Source organism: Cibotium barometz, chromosome 50, assembly GCF_041138505.1.
Source record: "Cibotium barometz isolate CiBa-2024 chromosome 50, ASM4113850v1, whole genome shotgun sequence".
Taxonomy (NCBI): Eukaryota; Viridiplantae; Streptophyta; class Polypodiopsida; order Cyatheales; family Cibotiaceae; genus Cibotium; species Cibotium barometz.
The window spans coordinates 11,385,930-11,403,950 of NC_141095.1; the positions used below are offsets into that span (position 1 = coordinate 11,385,930).

General features: G+C 36.6%; 1 long non-coding RNA gene across 1 annotated transcript; it reads right to left on the reverse strand.

Moving 5' to 3' along the window:
- Positions 1-6,944: 6,944 nt before the first annotated feature.
- Positions 6,945-10,237, reverse strand: LOC147609794 (uncharacterized). Its single transcript, XR_015264158.1, has 3 exons — positions 9,157-10,237; positions 7,934-8,024; positions 6,945-7,508 (listed from the first exon to the last, which is right to left on the reverse strand). It is a non-coding gene; the product is annotated as an uncharacterized LOC147609794 (long non-coding RNA).
- Positions 10,238-18,021: the final 7,784 nt, after the last annotated feature.

An 18,021-nucleotide genomic window follows, 5' to 3' on the forward strand; every position in this document is an offset into this window, starting at 1 on the left:
TGTGTCTTATCATTGTGTCTGTGACACTAATCGAAAGCCAATACACGACTTTCCTTGCACCCTGATTCCAATCCTTGAATGCCTTTATATATGCTCATTCTCTTCAAAAAACTTTAGAGGCTTCTCATTGTCTCCTTCAACATAGTCCCAAAATCCTTTACCCACCCATTAGAAAATTGGTCATTCTAAACTTCTAGGCATGGAATTTGTTCTTGTCTAGCTTCTCACTAACAATCTTATTGAGTCCATTATACATATAAGCCTGTAGTAATTAGAAAGCTACAAACAGACAATTTTTGTATGCAACTTATAACACAGCAATGACTGCTGCAGTGGTATTTTAGCACAACATGTATGTCACCAGGCCTGACTAGAGCACATGTACATACACCGAATATCAACAGTACATGTGAAAACACTATCTACACTCCCGAAATGTACTGTTATATTGCAAGAACTTGATTTCAACTAGAGATAGTTCTCCACCAAAACTTCCCGAAACTACCAAAAATAAATGACCGAACGGAGCCCGAAACGTACCTAAAATGCAAATTTGGTCGCAAAACTAGAATACAAAGTATTGCATACCACACAAGCATCTCCAAGCCTCTATGAAGATAGCTCCTCAATCGGAGATGTGTAGCTCTCGAAGCTACCAAGCGGGTGTTGTATCTAAACAAGAAAGGGAAAGAGATAATGATGCTCTTACTCATGTACAGCTTCCTTCCTCGCTTGTTTGTTCCTTTTTCTTGCCTCCTTATCTCTCACACGAATCTTAGCTCTGATACCATAAAGAGAATGCAGAGGAGAGGGAGAGCTTGAGTTCCTTGCAAAGCAAACACACATACACACACAAGAAAGAGCAAGACACAAATGGATGGCTGAATTTTCTTCTATCTTCTTCTCTTCTCTACTACCATATAACTCAAAGACAAGAGTAGATACATAAAGGTTCAGTATTCTCCTACAACAACATACAATAGTCGGTCTATAGTGTGAACTTGACTATATGAGTTGGTGCTATAGCTATGCCATAACTCTAGTGCTCCAAAGTGGCTGTTATACAGCCTGTCATCCACTCGCAACATATCAACCATAATCTCAGTAACCATGACCGTGGCATAAGTGCGGAAGATATCACCCAGGTAGGTTATCAATGTCCACCATAGCACTAGTTAAGCTTGATATCTCAACATTTACTGTATTTAGTGAACAAGCCATAAGGGTCCACCCTACAACAAAATGGTTTCTTATCTTAATGAGATTTGACTTTACAATCATCAAATGCAACTAGAGTCCCCTATAAAAAGTAAAGTGCTAAAGCCTTCGTAGAGTTGCTTGTTTCTTACTTTGTGTGTATATGCAAGAGCATGGAGTAAGTGTAGAAGGTCTTTACTCATGACCCCACCCTTGTGCATGAGTTTAAGGATGCCTTATATATTTGTAGGTTCATGTAACAACTTGCATATTTAGTAGTTTTTAGTGCTAATCTCACTCTTGGGTCCAATTCATGTGATTTTGATTATCAATTATGGATTGAGTATGTTTGAGATTAATAGTTTATCATCTTCAAAGTATCATACTTCATGGTTTGAGATTAATAGTTTTTAGTGCTAATCTCACTCGGGTCCAATTCATGTGATTTTGATTATCAATTATGGATTGAGTATGTTTGAGATTAATAGTTTATCATCTTCAAAGTATCATACTTCATGGTTTGAGATGCAAATGGGGCTTGTTCAAGAGATATGTAAGTTGTCATATTTGGCATAGAGAGAAACGCAACAACTTAAGATCCACATGCAATGGGTAATAAGCGGATGGACATTGAAACTATTTCATTCGATTCCAACATGATATTTTAGCAAGAATAATGCTCACCAACCTAAGGAATATCCATGGAAGCCTTCCCCATTCTCACAAACTCCAAATATTAGAGATAGACACCAAAATCTCATTACAAAACCAACATCCAAGGGCTCACGTAAAATCTCAAACACTTACAAGTACCATCGAACTAATAATTCCATGAAATCATGCCATCAAAATAGAAAAAATTGTAACCATAAAAGAAAACTAGAGAGAAAGAGCTGTGAAAAATACATGTAGCATCCATTAAAGGGTAGATAAAGTGACTTATATATATTTCGAGTCCATTAAGAGGGTAGAGAAATTGACTTATATATATTTCGAGTCCATTAAGAGGGTAGAGAAATTGACTTATATATATCTCTATAAGTGAAAATTTAGATGTTTCACTCATCATGTGCCCATGATATACTTGTCCATCCTCTTTATTTTCAACTCCTAATTTATCAATTATCCACCTAGACATAACCTTAAGCATACCCTAGTGCAATCACCACATGCATATAATTTCACAATTATATTAAAGTTAGAACCAAAACAACCACTTAAAGTTGGCATTTAATTGGATTCCAATCTAGAGGTGTTAAGAACTTGTCTCCAATTAATGCAGTTTTTAAATACATCTTGCATCACCATCTTTGATTTTCTTGGTATATTTTGTAGTGTGTAACTATTTCGAGCAAATGTCCCCATCAATAGACGATGCCCACATCTCTTTCCAAAGCTATCCATATTGCACACGGGACTTATTTTACCCATAATTTTTGCTTCTTTCATCCTTGGCACCATCAACATTTGCTTCCTTTTTGATCGTTTAATCAAAATTCACTTAGCCAAAGAGTTGATCAAGCTACCACAACATCTTAATGATGATCCACACCAGTTCTGATGTAAAATATAAAAGCTAGAGCTAAAAAACCTAAACTAAAGCACAAGTACAAGGGCACATGAAGTGCCAAGGCATAAATCATGAAGTGTAAATTATAAATTGGAGCACCAAGGCTTAATGCAAATAATAAAAATTCTTATGACTTACTGATGTACTTTAAAACTACAACACCATGGCCTAAAGTGAAGCTGACACTTGAGTAGGAAAGGTATGACCATCCCACACAAGGCATGACTAACCATCGTTTGACAACCACTTAACAACACCTAACTAAACACCACTTAGCAATACCTAACTAAACAAAATGCTCACATTTATTTTTCTTAAAGTCATCTTTTGATCTTGCATTTTTGTTAAAGATCAAGTCTCAAAAATACAAAAATAAATAATGTAGCATGTACTTAGCAAGATAGTAATAAACAGAACTTACATATCAACTAGGAGTACCACTCTACGTATAAAAGCATGGGCTGACTCGACATCATCTACCTTAAATATCACTTTCCTTGTATTATATTTTCCAAACCCGACTAATCCAAAAGCTACAATCGAGGAATTTATTTATGCATCTAAAAACCTTCCCGATCTTCGTTTTATGAAAGGAAGCCATGTCTACATGAATATAATTTTTATAATATCTATAATACTTGTTAAGACAACCCTATGACCACATACTCATCAAAACAACTCCATAACCACACACACATACTAAAATGTGACGTAGAAACTTGAGATCACCTTAGCCCTCATTTCGCTCCCACTTGCTTCCATACAAGGATTTAAGGAGTATACTATGAAAGGTGTCAAGGTAGCCAATAAATCAATGGTTGTAAATTGATTAAGCCACAAAAAATTTATAAGTTGAAAATGATGTGAAAAGAAAACATGCATATTACAATGAAGGTTGAAATGTGAAAAATAGTTGTATTAAAGATAATGTAGGTACTTAACATGTTTTTTTGAAACAAACAAGAACATCCCAGATCAAGAAAGAGATATATCATCATCTAAAGCATAACACACTAAAGCTATATTTAAGGAGTATGCAAATTATTTAACGTTCTAAAGAATACAAAGGTACAAATATTATAAATTTATAAATTTATAAATTTTAAAGTGAAAATGAAGAACATTAATCGATCGCCCGAACATTCTTGTTTCTATAAAATAAGAAAATTGGCCTATGCTTTACTTGCAATTGCCCCCATTAAGCACTTCATACACACACATGCACATGCATACACACCAATGCATGTGTACATCTATGCCCACACATCCTTAATATTTTTTGCCTACCTTGCACATGTGAGGCACATGTACACGTTAGCCCACATCTTCTTTTTATTACCTTCTGTGTGTCTATTCTATCCCTCTCCTCCCCTACCTCACTAAAATCACCACAAACTGATGCACGAAGAAAAAGGCACATGGTTACTTCAATGATAGCAATACGAGACTTAAACATATAATGGTGATGACAATGATGATAATCAATTCAACATTACAACCAAGATAATTCACCACATAAAATAAAAAGGGCATGCACATAGTGGAACTTACACATGGGATCCCATGTGTCCCATGGACAATTGAGCTATAAATGTGTAAACAATCACTTATTCACACACACACACACACACCCATTAAGCATATATGCCTTTCCTTGCCATTACACACACACTCACATACACATGCATGTACATGCACACACACCACTCTCTCTCTCTCTCTCTCTCTCTCTCTCTCTCGTGCTCGCGCACACACATGCATACACATGCATGCACATTCTCTCACACTCACATGCATATACAATGTATACACATGAATGCACATGTACAATGTGCATGCATACACATGCATGCACATTCTCTCACACTCACATACATATACAATGTATACACATGAATGCACATGTACATATATGCCCATATGCTCTTTTTGTTGCCTACCTTGAACATGTACATCGAAGCCCACATCTTCTTTTTGTTGCATCCCCTATAGCTATCATCTCCCTCCCCCTTGCCATTACACATGAGTAGCACATCTACCCCTCCTTGCTAGTACACACACATGTGCACACACACAAACACACTCACACATGCACACACATGCACACAAGTACAAGAAAATGTATACATACAAATGCACCTTTGCACACACACTCAAACATACATACACACGAGTACGCAAGTACATCTATGCCCATATATTCTTTTTATTACCTTCCTTGCACATGTACATGTAAGCTCAGACCTTCTTTTTGCTATCTCCCTTGCATATTCTATCCTACCCCTCCTCTCCCCTCACTATAATCAACACTGACTAATGCATGAAGAAAAAAGACACATGATTGTTTCAACGATAGCAACACAAAGACATAAAGATATAACAATGATGATGATGATGACATTGATGATGACTGATCTATTCAACATTACATCAACGACAACTCGCCACATAAAATAAAAAGAACAAGTATGTAATGAAACTTACACATAGGATCCCTTGATTAAGCTACAAATGTATAAACCATCACACACACACACACACACACACACACAAAATAATAAAACTTGCAGGTTATATAATCCTCAAGAGGAGAAGTAGGAAGTAATTACTAGAGTTGGCACATGCACAATGTACTATGGGTGAGCATGTGGAGCCAAATGAGGGGAAGATTATTCTATGTGCTTTGATACTTCCATGCAACATGCAAATGGAAACAAGAAAATCCAAATTTTCCCCGTGTGTGTGTGTGTGGGGGGGGGATTGGGTTTATATATGAGTGTGTACGCATATAGAAATGTGCGTATGTATGTGTATATATATATATATGTATAAATATATCTATATATGTACATATATATATATATGTATGTATGTATGTATGTATGTATGTATATATATATATATATATATATGTATGTATGAATGTATATATCTATATATGTACATATATATATATGTATGTATGTATGTATGTATGTATGTATGTATATATATATATGTACATATATGTATGTATGTACATACATATATATATATATACATACATATATGTATGTATGTACATATATATATATATATATATATATATATATATGTATGTATGTACATATATATATATATATATATATATATATATATATATATGTATGTATGTATGCATATGTATACACACATGTATATGTATATGTACGCACACACACACACACACACACATATAATGTGTGTGTGTGTGTGTACAACATGTATGTATACATCACATACATAATTTAAATAGTATGTATGTAAGTTATACATACACCCTCTTCACACACACACACACACACACATAGAGGCTAAAAAAGATAAGACATGTGGGAGAAGCCTTGCATTTTATAGTAGCAATTTATATATATATATATATATATATATATATATATATATAATTACATACATACATACATACATACATACATACATACATATATATATGTATGTATGTATGTATGTAATTATATATATATATATATATATATATATAATTGCTACTATATGTATATATACATATGTATATATGTGTGTGTGCGTGTGTGTGTGTGTGTGGAATAAGGTTCCTTGCATCATTATAGTAGCAAACAAATGCAACATTTAAGAACAAAGATAATTTATAGTCACTTAAAAACAAGAGCAATATACTTTTTTATTTTGTATGAACAAACTGTCATTGAAAAATGCATCAAACTTTCAATATATAAATATAGAAGAAACAAGATTACTTCATTTATGACATTTATGAAGCTTTCAAGATTAGTTCATTGATGAATTTCAAGATTCTTAAGACAACCATAAGATGTGTTATATAATAAGAAGATGATGGACATTCTTTCGGCATTCAAGTCCAACAAGGAATTTAACAATAGACACTAAAACACATTATGCAATGTATTTAATTTTTTATTTTCATATCCATAAATTTGATAATCTTAATCAAGCAATCAAAAGATAGCAATATATGATGATCAAAGAAATTTAAATTATAGTGTCACTCCTCTATTATTTTAAAATACAATCATGAGACATTATGGTAGCACATAGAAGTTGTAATCACCATTATGTAATGTAACATGATATATTTTCCAAGAGGAAATAAATAGAAGATCTACTATAAATAGCAGAATTCCTATATATTATGCCCTTAATCTTTTTCTTTTATTCGAAATAAAAGGTTATATTTCTAATGTGGACATATGTGCAATTACTACAAACCCTTTACCTAAATGCTTTTGTTTTATAGATCAAGCTGTGTTTCTAATTAAAGCAATGTCCTTACAAGTGTCTAACGCACTTTTCATACTATCACCCTAAACTTCTACTTTTGTTTTCTAGGTCAAGCTTTGTTTTTTAAGTAATGTCCTTTCAACTACCTAATGCACTTTATGTACAATCACATTATTGATAAGCACATTGTTTATAATCAACCTATTTGGCAAGGAAATTCAAACATTTTAGAGTTCTTGACAAAAATAAAATTACATAAGTGAGTGGTTAGAATTAATATGCATCATCTAATACTATTTCTTTAAAGATTTTCTTAGGAAGAAGAAGGCAAGAATTACTTACTAGTATCAGAGAAAACAATTCAAACCTTTGAACTGTATATTTAAACCTTGGATTATAGTTGCAGCATCATCAAGATTCTCGCCACAAAACTTTCGGTGTGTCACCATATTTGTAAGCTTCCATGCCAACCATAATTCTTAAAGTCCTACACAAAGAAAGTGTGTCCACTTAAGTTCTTGGAAGGGAAAATTGATTCCAAAAGGTTTAAGTAAGATCTTGAGGAAATTTCCAAGGCATGAGTGTCATAAGCATACATAAACATGTGCATTCATGGCAACAAGTATATTGAGCCTCTCTTAGCACAAGAACTAGTACAAAAGCATGTACAAGTGTGAGTGAACTCACATCATTGGGAACAAAAGATATAAGGGAAAATTAATTCCAAAAGGTTTAAGTAAGATCTTGAGGAAATTTCCAAGGCATAAGTGCCATACGCATACATAAACATGTGCATTCATGGCAAGTATATTGAGCCTCTCATAGCACAAGAACTTGTCCAAAAGCATGTACAAGTGTGAGTGAACTCAAATAATTGGGAAACAAAAGATATGATATGGAGAGGGCGCTTACCTTTACTCCCACAGTAAATCATAGGTGATTCAATGACTCGGAAAGTTACATGTCTTTTCATTTTGAGGTGAGAATCTTGATGATGCTGCGACTGCAATAACAAGGCACTCAAAAGTTTAGCACAAGGCTGGTTGAGCCAAGGTTTATATACGCCTCATGGCATGTCTGTATTACCATGAATTGATTTAACACGGCAAGGCAACAATGGGATGTGTGCAAGCAAGAGAAGGTTTCGAAGCATCAACAAACACATGGCAGGCAGTATATGGCACAAGTAAGATCATGTCTCTAAACATATAAGGATCTGTAATCAAATGAGACCAATACGTGATTAACTTAAAAAAGCACCACGTTATCTTGCATCTCAGATTACCCTAACCGCGCGCTTACAGCAACTAATCCACACTTACGAGCAGCCCGTAATCCAAACTGCCGACACTTAACACATCACATGCGAGCCTGCTTAACTTGTTGCACCATGTTAAGCGGATCAAATTAGAGAAGATCTTCTCGTAATTAAATATTAGCCGAATTAGCACCGCGGGTACGTTACGGCTATCTGTAACCTTAACCGCTAACATAGAATAACGAACCCGCGTTACCCTAAACGCTAACACGAACTTATGAACAGCACGGAATGCTAACACATTCTAATTAGCTTGTGAACCTGCCCTAACCGCAGCCTACGGAACAGCACGGAATGCTACCCCAACCTGCTTAACATGTTACACACATTCTAATTAGCTCCTGAACCTACCCTAACCGCATCTAATGAACAGCACGTAATGCTAACAGGTTCTAATTAGCTGGCGAGGCTGCTTAACTTGGTAACGCCTTCTAATTAGCTCGTGCACTTACCCTAACAGAATCCTAATGAGCAGCACGGGATGCTATAGCGTTCTAATTAGCTCGTGAGCTTGAGTACCCAACTGATCGCTTGTTTGACTAGGTCAAATGGATCAAATTAGAGAAGATCCGGTAATTAATTATGATTAGTTAGTTTTAAAGTAAGCCAAGGCTTCGATCTACAGTACCCATAGTTATTCGTCTGCCATCAGAGCGCGGGAAGGGTGAAAGCGAGCTCGATCTATAAAGCAATTAACATACAGTAAAGTATATTGACTTCAGATGTGAAATAAATATGCAGTAAATCATCATCTGAGAGCAAGGGCGAAGAATTGAAGTGAAGAGAGCAGAAGCTGCCTTGCAGACACTGAACTCACCTTGACAAGGCTTGTGGGCAATGGAGGAAGAGTTTGTTGATGAGATCCATCAGTTGATAAGGCTTGTGAGCAATGGAGGAAGCGCATATCATCAACTTGATGACAGACATGGATAATGACACTTGCTCAAAAAGCAAACAAAAAACTCACAACACACCAAGAATAGAAGAACCTTTAGCCTCTTCAATCCTTGCAGATCAGAAGCAATTAAGCACCCCCATGATCTAGATGCCCCTGTATATAATTCCAAAGCTAATTATTAAACAATTCAGCTGCAGTGTAGTCAACAACAGCTAGAAAAGCAAGGCTAGAGTCTCTAGAGTGGAATTATTAAAATCAAAATAAACAAAGAAATAAATTAGATAATGCTTAGATGGCAAGTAATTACAGTTTAGGGTTTAAAAGCAAAAGACACTGTGCCAAGGGCTAGAAAAAAAGGGGGTTTAGAAAATCTTTCTTGGAAGTACCAAAAAACAAATTGAGGAGAATTATGCAAATTGAAGCTATGAAGACAAATCACATATAGGGGCTTTAAAGAAAATGGCAAAAACAAAAGGAATAATGCACTGTCAGGCTAGAAGTCTAGAAAATACGGCCCTGTGATATGTAGACTTTAGGAGGGTATCACGGGGTATCATAATAGAGAGAAAGACCATAGAAGTTATATAGGTCTAAGGCGAGGCATAGGATGATGTGGCTAAAGGGAAGCTAGGGTTTTGTAGAGCTCTAACTTCTATGAAATGGAGGGTTGAATAGCTCTTCTTTTGTATGTTGTTGTGTCTGTGTGTGAGATGAGCTTAAAAGTTGGAACTTTCTAATCAGGGATCTCACAGATAAAGAGAAAGAAGTAGAAGAAGGAGGTTGTGTGTGTGTGTGTGTGTGTGTGTGAGAGAGAGAGAGAGAGAGAGAGAGAGAGAGAGACTAGAGTGATGGAGGAGTAATAAGAAGGTTTACACGGAAAGAGGACTCTCTGAGAGAGAACGAGGAATCGTGAAACCTGTCAGACCATAAGCTGGAGAAAGAAGTAGAGAGATAGAGAGAGAGGGGTCGGGAAACGAGAAATCCTAAATACAAACAAAGAGGAATGGGCGAAAATTGAAAGACTGCTAGCTTTCCATTCACACGCCCCATTTGTGGTCCCCTTGGTTGAATATGTAGTATCACTAGTATGTACCATGTCCTATTGACCTTTCTTTTATGAACCCACCCATGGTCCCAAAGTCCCTTTCCCAAGAGGGCTTTCACATGTACATCTCCACTCTCCCCCTGAAAAAGGGCCCTCAAATGGAAAAAAGGTCCCATGTCAAATGTACCAAATGTCTCCAAGTGTGCATTTGTTTTACACATGATGAAGTATGATGAATGCACTGAATGTGTGTGGCTCTAGATTACTCAAGTTTATATTGGGACACACTCCATAAACCTAAGGTTATTCAACCTAAAACAAGCTTATCAATGCAAGGAAAGCCTTAACATGCCAATCAAATGCGTGTCATGGTCATGTCTTCAACTAAAGGACTTAGTAATTGTTAAAGATAGAGTCAAATACACCTCATAAATGAGCCAACTTAGGATGCTTGTGCATATTATAAATTTAAGGGTGTTTCCATTCTAGCTCATTTTTGTAAATTTAAAGGTGTTTCCCTTAACATGCCAATCAAATGCCTGTCATTGTCATGTCTTCAACTAAAGGACTTAGTGATTGTTAAAGATAGAGTCAAATACACCTCATAAATGAGGTAACTTAGGATGCTTGTGCATATTATAAATTTAAGGGTGTTTGCATTCTAGCTCATTGTAAATTTAAAGGTGTTCTCATTCTAGCTCAATATAAATTTAAGGGTTTTTACATTCCAGCTCATCATAAATTTAAGAGTGTTTGCATTCTAGCTCATTTAAGTTAATGTGTGAGGCCTTTCCAAGTGAAAGGAACCTCTTCCAACTTCAAAGAAAGTGGATACCAACCTAAGTAAACTATATTCTCGATTTGAAATAATAACAATTCTAAAATATTTTTTGTCATATAAGATTTAGTAAAAGAAAATTATTAAATAATATTGTTTTCATATAGATTTTACATCTACATTATCACAATCACACATTATACTATAGAATAATTCTTCATTGATCAAAATGCTACTCTTTAGTAGTACATACAAGTAGCCTCTAGTTAGCCCCATGAACTTTAGCACTTGACAAGACACTCTAACTTGACATCTAAGTTTGTTGATTTTTTGAGTTTGTGCGCGTGGTTTAGAAGAAATTGAGGTTGGCTTCATGTTCCAATGCACTCATATCCCTTCCAATAAGTATAGCCAACTTGAATTTTTTGGATGTCCATTTGTTAAAACAACTTGCCCTCTTGGCTCCATCTTTTCCTTCCTCTTATTAAAAAATAGGATAAAAAGTAAAATAAAACAAAGAAAAACTAGTGCGTACTACTTTATCAAGTGCCTACCTCAAGAAGATATGTGAAAGGTTTCCTAACAAGTGTTTGAATTATAAAGTGCAATAAAATAACATATGATTGATTTTCACTAAAGACATTTAAAGATATTAAATTTTTTATTTACTATTTTTGTTGAAAAACACACACATGCCATGCTATAAATATCTTAACACCTTTACTTTCTTGATAAAATGTGCATCCTAAGGATCTCAACTTTAAAAAATTAACCCTGCAATCACGTGCTTGCAAAAGGTAATAAACAATAGGTCTATATGTATATTTTTTGTAAATATATATATCATTTCATGTATGTATACATTTTTTGTGATGAATGTTTAATACCCCTATTGTGAGTCAAATTTGCTATTAGCTAATGAATGACAAATCTCTTTTTATTGTCAAGATTATAAATAGAACTAATTAGAAACTACCTCATATCAACATCTGATACATTTACTTTTAGTGATGCACTAAGGATGTGTATTTTCTCTATGTGTCATAAGTTGGGATGCATAATATATTACTCTAAATGTATAAACCCATTCCATGGATTTGCTAAAAAGCATGGCCACAAGTTTAGTGGAGGCAATAGTTGAATGTTCTTAGTTTTCTAAGCATCATGCTATACGATGGAAGTGACAACTTAGTAAAAGTTCAAATGGTCATAGGTTGCATTATGGGCAACTTAAAATACAACGAACTGATTTCATTTAGGAATGAACCTATGTACACAAGCTTAAACTCTTCAAGCCAAGCCAAAACCACTACTTTATGTTTTAAACTCTATGAAAACCTTGTAAAGCATGGGCCAACATGATGCTTAAAAGATTAAGCAAGTGTTGAGAAAGCAATGACCATAACTGAAGCATCAATATCCTTAGGTTTAAGTTGAGCGACTTTGAAAATTGTATAAATTTTATAATAAAAAGAGAAAAGACATTTTCTTATCACCATATAGCTTTTGCCTAATTAATATTTTTATACATCGCAAAAAACTTTTATCCAACAACTTTTAGAACTAATGAGAAAAACTCACAAAGAAGGCTAATCCATAGAGGTAAGTGTTAGTTACTAAAGAAAGAAATTATGATGGGTAAAACAAACCATGGTCTAGAATGTTGAAAAGGGGTTTTCTTGTTAGAATTAGAGCTAATCTTTTTAAATATCTATTTTAATTGTGTTGATATGTGGGTAAACGCACTACCATGCATAAGTTTAGATATTACCTCACTTATGAATCACGTATGAATTCTTGAGCATCTTATGAGCTACTTAATCAAAATCAATAATATTTTCTTAGGTATAGAAACATGGTTCAATTCTTATTCAATATGTGGGTAAACTCACTACTATGCATAAGTGTAGATATTACCTCACCTATGATTATGTATGAATGTTTGAGCATGTTATGAGCTCCTTAATCAAAATTAATAATCTTTTCTTAGATATATAAACGTGGTGTTGTTGCAAGATGTTACTATTGTATAGCAACCACTTTGCAAACCACTAGTTTCTCTAATTACCGAGGCGCCTCTTGAGGCGGTTGCCTCAACCAAATAGCTACATCTACATGGCTACGTCTATTCTTACATGTCGCTCGTCGAGAGGATTTCATTCTCCTCATAATGGCAAGCTTGGAGGGGCAGCCCACCTGACATAACTTTGGAGCATGTAGCTAGACACTTGGTGTGAGCACATGATGAAGATATGATGGTAGGTAAGGATATGCATATATGCAGTGGAATCCCAAGGATGCAAAAGAGAGATCCTTATGTTTGGGTCGGTTTTGTATTGTTGACAGTCTGTCCTTTAGTGTTGTGGATGCTAACACCATGCAGTGCCTCCATAAGTCAATGGTCGTAGATCTCAAGTCCAACAAGGAGAGAACTGAAGTTCTCAAAGCACGTGTCTCCCTCTCGATGGGATAGTGTCTGCTCGGAGTTCAAACATGCCACAGAATGTGGAACCTACCTATATTTCACATGTTCATCCTAGCGGAAGATGTTTTCAAAAGATAGTTCTTCGCTACATTTCAAGAAGGTAAAGCATTTTCAAGTGCTAGTTGAATCCTCTGCATAGAGGGAAACCCTCAGCTCTCTAGTGTGCCCAATAGCTATACAATAGCAGCCTAGTGCATATCATCCCATCGTACCCAGTGTTTAAACCCAAGCATGTACTCCAAAAATGAGAATTTATTCTACCACACACATTGCACTTGCATCAAGCTTGCACCCACCATCAAAAACTACAAGATACGCTTGTTTTTGGTAAGGTTCCATATGCTTATAGCATTCCAAATACCTAGAAATTAATGTTACTCATAATTTCTACACAAGATTTCCATGAAATCCTTTTTTAAATTGTGTATCCATGTTTGATGCCCATTTAAGTTTGAGCTTGATGGTTGTAAATTATTGCCAATGGGGCTATATAACTTTCTCACATTCCCTTAAAGATGTTTCAAATATAAAATGTACATGATGTGCTTGTAATTTTGGCATGATTATAATTTTGGCCACTCATTTAATACAATCAATCAAGATTTACTCTTTGATTTTAATTCCCACTTTACATAACCTTGATGGTCATTCCCTTTTTCATGGCTAGTTGGTGCATGTATGCTCAACCTTAAAGGAATGTTGGATTTTTATTAAGGAATTACAATGTACTCAAGTGCTAATCTACACACATGATTCATGAAATACATACTTTAGTGTGCATCCATAAAGGTGGAGTAGTTTCCTTATGCTATAACTTCCCTTGTGAGCTAATAGAATGCTTGATAGTTTTAATGAATATGATCGAAAAACTAAAGCTCTATTCCTTTGGTCATTACTCTGATAGTGAAAATAGAAGAGTTTGTTGTTGAAATAGGAAGTGTTGAAAGAACACAAGTATTTATTGGATGGTAGCTATTATCATACTCTAGTTTATTGATAAAGCTAATATTACCTTTCTAGATAAAAGAATATACAATAACCTTGTTCAAATGGTATCTATGGATTTTAAGATTTTAAAGGCTCATGTTCTCTAAATTTGTTGCTAAAAGGCATACCCCTTACATTTTTTCAAAATTTTGGATTAAACAACACCATGAAAAAGAAAAGTCCAACTCCCATGAATCTCTCTCTCTCTCTCTCTCTCTCTCTCTCTCTCTTAGTTTTTCTTAGAATGAGGAGGATGATTATTGATGCCATGGATTAGATGTAGCTTATTTAATAATATTTTTTAAATTTGTTTTACGAAGATGTACAGTAAGGTGGGATGTACTCTTCATAAAATATAAAATAAATTGATAAATTTTGCCTGACCACATCTTTAGAAGGTTCACTTTCTTGAGCACATGTCTGTAACGTTTGATGATATGGACATTTCACCTGATATTTCAAGATTGCATAAGTTTGTGCTTGTGTTCACATTTAGTTAGTGAATTTTGACTTTTCACACAACTCTTTACTTGTGAATGTCGTTGATTCAGATGATTTATTGGCATGCCCTTAGGGAGGATAGGACATGCATTTGTTTTCCTTTTGTTTGGTCAAGTAGTATTTTGGCTTTTGTCCATGCTACAATCAGAGATTTACGTTCACACATTAAGCATCTCTCTCTCTCTCTCTCTCTCTCTCTCTCTCTCACTCACTCACTCTCTCTCTCTCTCTGTGTTAGTCACACAACGTGCATGTGTACCCACACAGACACACACGTACATGCACAACTTCAATTGCACCAACTTTCAATTGGAGTGTCATTGAGTAAGGCTCTCTCTCTCTCTCTCTCCCTCCCCCTCTCTCTACACAACTTTATGTCTAGCAGATTTTATCATGCATTAGGAAAAGTAAACTCCCACTCTTTTTCCCTATTTAATATTGTCTATAGTGGTGATTGGAAACAGAATTGAGAGGCTATTTGTGGCACATCAGGAGTCATTGTAGCCATGAAGACAAGTCCCAGTCTCACGAAAAAGTCTAAAAGGATAGCGAGTTTTGAAGGTGGTCTCAACCATGTGGATGGACCCTCAGCCGACAAGAGAGGGTGTGAACCAGCTCTTGCTGAGGTGGGGATTCCGCTCTAGAAAACAAGTTGTAAGTGGAAGCCCACGGGAAACGGAAGGACGGACGGCCGGGGCCTTCTCTCAATGAATGTCTGCTGCAAAATTCTTTTAGCTTTTTTCTTGGGACGGCCGGCAGCGGCCCTGCGGGGCCGGCTCCCTGACAGACACACGCTTCACCCCTCCATTGTCCCCTTCTGCGGGAGCTCGTGCCGCGTCATTAGCTGTCCATATCTAATTATCATCAGCCTAATCAACAGTGAACACTGAACACTAGCGTAGGAGCGGCCAGCCTATGCAGCTGAGACGACGGTGCTCACCACTGCTGCCTCAGTAACCTTTTCATATCTAGATTCTACAGCCTTTGAGATGATCTCTCTTGCACGGGTGAGGCTTCTCTCTCTTCTCTCCACCCACACACTCTCTTTCTCTCTCTAAGCTAAAAGCTCTCTTCTTTCTCTCCTCCTCCTCCTCCTCCTCCTCTCTCTCTTCTCTCTACACTCCTCCTCAGAGTCTGTCCTCTCTCTCTCTCTATCTCTCCCTGTCATTCGCTACCCACACTCTCTTCTAGTCATGGCTCTCCAAAGTTTTTACTCTTCTCCTCTCTCCTCTCTCCACACCCTCCTCCTCAAGTCCTCTCTCTTTGTACACTCTTCTCCTCTCTCTCTCTGCACTTTCCTCCTCTCTCTTCTCTCTACAGTTTCCTCCTCTGAGTCTCCTCTCACTCTCTCTCCCATCTTAGCTGTGTTCTCTAGCCTCTCTACACCATCTTAGCTGTGTTCTCGAGCCAGTGTTCACAGAAAACCATTTTAAAGATCAACAAAATTGTAAGAATTTTAATTATATTTTAATAAAAAAACCTGTAAATATTAAAGAAAAACTTCTAAATTTTAAAATTGTAAGTTTTAAGATCTGAGAAGAAAAATATTATCCGTGAACACTGCTCTACACACTCCCTTACCTTCCGTCTACAGACTTTCCGCTACGCTATCTTGCTTCTAATTAATGACTTCGCAACTTTCTTTAACGTTAATTCTTTGCGTGTTTCTCTGTCTTCTCTCTAGACTCTTCTCTCTCTTCTATCAGGTCCCCCGTTCTCTCTCTCTCTCTCTCTCCTTTCACTCGGAGTCTCAGGCTGTGGCTATGAGAAGTAGACAGACTTCAACTCTCATCTACGGCTTTTCATTTCCCGGGCGGGAGTGTGAACCAACGCATTGGTGAGTCTTTTCCTTGTCAAAGCATTGTCCGACCAGCACCAACCCGTTTCAAATCACCTTTGCGCCCGGCCAATTGCTATAATCCCACGTGTTTGAGTGTCCCATTTCCCGCCGTAAACCAATACTTTATATTTTCAATCGAGTTTTGGTCACCCCGCGCTGGGTACCGCTTGACGAGACTGACGGTGAGCTACCGGCCGGCGATACGAACGGCGAGAAGGAAGCGTGGTGAATCGAGATGACGGCGACGTTTCTAGCAAGCCTATAAGACGTAGAGTTGATTGATGGTGGTTGACAGATAGAGATGGACAACAAGACAATAGAATCTCCATGCACACAAAGAGTACGTAGACACCAACTTGACCCTCGAACCTACAGGGACCAGGGTGACCAACGTGAAAATTTTAAAGATCCCCCACTCTATGTATATTATATGTTTACTTTTAGAGGAACCCACATAGCTCTCCTTCTAGTCCCCTCTCTAAAAGAGCCCTCCATGTGAGTAGAGAACTGTCCATGTGACTAGAAGCCCATCTCAACCCCACCCACGAGCTCACCTCTTTTAATGGCCAATTAGCTTGCTGTGCCGTGGACTTGGCCAAACAGGGCTTGCCTCAAAATGATGCCACCTACATAGAGGACCACTGCTACGCATCTCATTGGCGATGGTTATTACATTGAACCCACCTTGTCAATGGAAGCTTGCTTGCTTTGCCGTGGGTCCTACATTGGCTCGTCCCAAGAGGGTTGTTGGGCTTTATTAGAACGGGAGACGGTGGTGATGTTCTCTCTAAGGGGAAGGAGCGACATTCCACCCAATATCATCACTCATAACTCCCATATCATATGTTCATTTCCATCCATCCAATGTGATCACTTCTCCCATGTCATTTATTGGTTGCCTTCACCCAATATCATCACTACCATATCATTTTCTTGTTGCCTTCCACATGTTTTTAGTCATCCATCCTTTGTAATTTTTTTGATGGTGTTACGCTCGTTCTCTCTAGTTCCATTCTGGTGGACCACAACCTAAGCTCCCTTTTGAGTTTCTTTCACATAAATATATATCATGTCTATATTAAGGTATGATGAAACATGTCCATCATGTCCATACATGCATGTTTACGTGTGTGCATTTGCATAGGGGG